Source organism: Rosa chinensis, chromosome 1, assembly GCF_002994745.2.
Source record: "Rosa chinensis cultivar Old Blush chromosome 1, RchiOBHm-V2, whole genome shotgun sequence".
NCBI lineage: Eukaryota > Viridiplantae > Streptophyta > Magnoliopsida > Rosales > Rosaceae > Rosa > Rosa chinensis.
Genome location: NC_037088.1, coordinates 22219631 through 22224518, shown reverse-complemented (window position 1 = coordinate 22224518; position 4888 = coordinate 22219631). Strand labels below are relative to the sequence as shown.

Sequence of the window (4888 nt, the reverse complement as noted above, 5' to 3'; positions counted from 1 at the left end):
TTACACTTTTATCTTGAGTCATATATTGAAAAATACAAAAAAAGTGAAAAATGTCAAAAATTTAAAAATTTCGTTGCTTTTATTTTTGTTTTTGAGTCATAGGATGCCCTTTCAACTGTCTAGGATGAGCTTATATCTCTGAAATTATGGCTAAGAGAGGATCACAAGATTGAGATGATTTTAAAATGGTATTCTTTGGTTAATTGAGATATATGAAAAATGTATGCATGTGTAGTGGATATGGATTTCGTGACCATAGTACAGAATATGAGCATGTTAAGATGAATTTTGATTCATAAAAGCCCATGTGAGATAATTGAGCCCATGTCCCTTTTTCTTGGAGTGATAATTAAAAAGAATATATTCTTAATTTCTTGGCGATGTTTTGATGATCTCATTATTCTTTCATTTGATTGACTGCTTGCCATAGATTAAGTTTGATGGACTAGAGAATGCTAGAATTCACTCTTGTGCTTGTTGAGACTTTTATCAATACATGTCCCTGATTCTGGAAAGGACAGAGGCACCCTAGGAATTACCACCATTGCCAAACAAACTTGTGTCCCTATTTGTGCCCGTCGTGGGATTCCCCTAGATAAACCCCTTTGAGCCTACATTAAGCCTTTTCTTTCATCACCCTTAAAATCTTTAACCCTGAACCTTAGTATAGTTAAAACCTTACCTTTTGTTCTAAAAACTTAGTGGAGCTATCTTTTGGGGACTTTACTTAAGGATTTGGCATTGAGAATGAAAATTGAGAAGAGGTGAAAGTTCAAGTGTGGGGGTAGACTTGTCCATAAAAAAAAATGTATGTGAAAGCCGTGAAAAAGAAATGAAAAAAAAAAAAAAAAATTTGTACACGGTTAGAAAGAAAGAAAGATAAATGTTTATGGATCTTAGTCCCCCATACTTGGTGAGTTTGGAGTTTGTTTTGAATTGAAGGCCCATTACAGAAAAATTTGGCCTTTGTCCAATTCACTAGAGTTCAAAGGAAGTTTAGAGTGAAGTTAGGGCCCAAAATGAAGACATTTGGCCTCTTTACATTACCTCTATGGGATGGGACGTTTTGATATATCTTGGTAGATTTCTAGAAGTCTCTACAGTTACATGAGCTCTGCTAGGTTTTTAGGACACTTTGTTAAATTCCTTACCCTTTCATTTCTTAAAACCTTGAGCCTTAGCCCCATTACAACCTTTGAGAAGACCTTCTTGATCCTTAAGATGGGACAACCTTTGATGTGGAGATGAGTTACAAGAGTTGAACCTATGGCTTGGGTCCATCCGTGCAAGTAGTTGGTATCTTTCATGAGATCTTTTGAAAAAAAAAAAATTATATTCACAAAGTGCTTTTCGTTTCTTATATATGTGATCTATTTGATTGCCTCAAAATATTTTCTCTCACATATAATTGAGTGATTATAAGCTTTTAAGCATTGTCTTGAATTCTGAGAGAAGAAAGAGTGGATATACCTTGTGAGGATATGAATCATACTTGTCTGAAACATGCTTGACAGAACCCATCACCATTGTTACAACCAAGTCCTACTTGTGTGTGTGAAGATTATGTGTTTTAATTAACCCTCGAATGCTTAAAAATTGATTCTTGGTTGAGTGCTAATCTTGGTGTTGTGAAAGTAAGAGATTGCTGAGACAAAAAGTTGAAGGGCAATAGAGTCATTGTTTGTGTAGTCTTTAAATTTTCGTTGAGTCTTAGTTGAGTCTTTGTGTGATTTTGCTAAGGGACTAGCAAAAGCTAAGTGTGGGGGAATTTGATAGGAGCATTTTAATGCGACGTTTTAACTGTTATTTCCCTATATTTTCTGCGTTATTTCCTTAATAAAACTCTGTTTAGGAAAGTTTCCATTCTTCGAATGGGAAAGTTCCTAATTGTAGAAAGTTTCCGTTTTGTTGTTTCTATTTTCCATTTTTAGAAAGTTTCCATTTTAGTTTAGGAAAGTTTCCATTTCTTATTTTAGAAAGCTTCTATTTTCAGGTTTTTGGAATAAATAAGCTGAATTGAGTTCATAAATGGAACGAGAAGCTTCATGAAGATGACATGGCAAGGAGAGAATCAAGGAAGAGTTTTTTTTAAAAAAGGAAAATATATTTTCCTTGGGGATTAAATTTGCCGTGTAATACTTAAGGAAAAACAAGGTGACAACGTGGGAATTAAGGTGATTGATTAAGAATTTCACGTGGAATAAATCAAAGGAGATTTTCTTGGGAGATTTTTATGGAAAGAAATATTGTTGGAGGAGTAAATTGGTGTGATTGCCAACATGAAAATCAGAAATAATCAAGGAGATGACGCAATGAGAGATTCAAGGGAGATATTTATGGAAGGAAAATATGTGTGCACCAAGGAAAAGCTCAAAAAGCGTCTAGATTCATCCCTAAATTCCCTAAAGGAATGTTGGCCGAAATTCATGAAGAAAATCAGAATAATTTCAAGGAAATTCGGCAATTAAATATTAGGGAGGTATTTTAGAGAATTATGATTGGTTGGAACACATCACAAGGCTTACTTGGCATTCTATGATTGGTTGGACCACATCACAAGCTTACTTGGCGAATTATCATTGGTTGAAGCTATGTGGAAAATTCTGATTGCTTTGTGAACCCTAGCCGTGCTTATATATATACCCACCTCTTTGACGTTGATGAAGGTTCCTCTCCATACAATTTACACTTTAGAAAAAAATCAGAAAATCTTCTTAGCATAGCCGTGAGTTTCTCCATCCTCTAGTCATCTCCACGAGTTCAAGCAAGGCCAAGGGAGAAGAAGCATAGCCGTGAGCATCCATCATCCATGTCCAACCTTGAAGCTTGCTTTCGAGATTCAAGAGACCACCACATCAATCGTTCATCACCATCTCCATCTCACGGTGTAATCCGATTCTCCTTTGTAACCTTTGCTTTGAATTTCGTTGGTTATGAACTAGTTGACATATGTGTTTGAACAAATATTAATTTCTGGAATTTTTATGATTAATTGAGAATTTTCAGATTCATATTATTGTTCTTCGAGAGTTGCTTATGTGGGTTTGTTTAATTAAATTTGTGTTATAGATAACTTTTGTATTTTAATCTTATGTGGTTGCAAACACTTAGGGTTTTGATATAATTGGTGCTAGGTTTAAGAACATGAAATCGACTTTTCGTTTTGTGTAAACTTGAATCAAAGTAGTAAAGGTTTTGTACAAAGATCGAATTTAATTAACGAGGATTGCAATTAGGTGGACTTTTCCATACTAAGTTGTACACTTGAGTTGATAGCCTTTCTCTATGTGTAATGCGTTAAACATGACATGATTGACTAGCTTTCTAGGGTTTGATTGCATGTTTGATAGGATTAATCTAGGTGCTTTCGCTTAGGTTAATTAGCATTGAAAAGTAAAAAATGGGAATTCATTTGCTTTCGAATGTTTCACATGATCAACTCCTTTCTCATGACTTAGATGAACAATATTAGGGTTTGAGTCAATTTTAATCATATGTTTCGATTTTGATCTTTGTTCTCTCATTCCATTTGTATTTTTATGTTTTTGCATTTTAATTCTTTTGTTTACTTAATTTATTTTCAAAACCCAAAAACAAAATCTCCCCCCTTTTCGTAAATAATGTTTATACTTGTGAATATCTTTGTGAATATTATACTTTGTTTTAATTTTAATTGTTTAATTGTTTGACAATGACAGGTGTACCCTCAATCCCCGGAATAGAACGATCCCTATTTATTACGTACTACTAATGACATTTCAGGGTTAAATTATGCGCTTGCTTTCAGGCGCATCACATGTTTATACCTTACTAACATTATTCTTTTGTTCTACTACAGATCAATGAATGTCTGGATCGTCTGAACCACCCAAGTACACCAAAACGCCCCTCCACGTCATTCAAGCACGAATTGAAAAGCTTAAGAAAAACTCGGATCTCTTTGACGTCCAAGTTGCCACTCCACTTCAATTTCGTGAGCTTCACTTAGATAGTGAAGGGAATAGAGTAGAGGGAGGATCAGAAGCTTCTGACACTTCAGTTGTTCAATCACCACACCAAACGCCACCTCCATCACCTCGTGCACTTTTAGTCGTTCCACCACCACCACCACCAATGGCTCTCACCATAAGGCAACTTTCTACATCCGTCATCCCACCTGGTGGCGTCCCAACTTGCATAACCTACCCTGCTGCAGCTGAGGGATTAACAGCTGATTTTGAGTTGAAGTCTGGGCTACTTCATCGTCTTCCTACATTCCATGGACTCTCTATGGAAGATCCCAACAACCACTTGATGGAATTTCAGTTCATCTGCACTAGCATGAAGCCTCAAGGAGCTGATGAGCATATTTTGAAGTTGAAGGCCTTCCCATTTTCGTTGGCTGACAAGGCAAAGCAATGGCTTTATGAGTTGCCAAGTGGACGGATTACATCTTGGGCTGATATGATGAAGGCGTTTCTTGAGAAGTATTTCCCTACATCTCGCATCATCATGCTTAGGAAGAAGATAAGTGGAATCCAACAAGGGCAAGATGAGTCCTACGCAGATTACTATGAAAGGTTCAAGTCTCTCACCACTCAATGCCCTCAACATGGCATGAAGGATGAGACCTTGCTCACTTGTTTTTATGATGGACTCACCAACTTGGAAAGAGACATGCTAGATGCAGCTTCTGGTGGATCGTTTGTTGACAAGGAGCCTGCAGCTGGAATGATCCTTATTGAGAATAGGGCCTTGAATCAACAACAATATGGAAGCTCTAGGCCCAAATCCACCACCACACGTGAAAGGGTCCATGAGGTAAGTACTTTAGCTCAACTGGAGGATAAAATTAACAAACTTACTTCTCTTGTGTCCCAGGGATCACATGGACAAGTCATGGTGTGTG

The 4888-nt window shown here is 36.6% G+C and overlaps 1 non-coding gene across 1 annotated transcript; it reads right to left on the bottom strand.

The window, feature by feature from the left end:
* Positions 1-4491: 4491 nt before the first annotated feature.
* LOC112183175 lies at positions 4492-4598 on the bottom strand. Its single transcript, XR_002929766.1, has one exon. It is a non-coding gene; the product is annotated as a small nucleolar RNA R71 (small nucleolar RNA).
* Between the last annotated feature and the right edge of the window lie 290 nt (positions 4599-4888).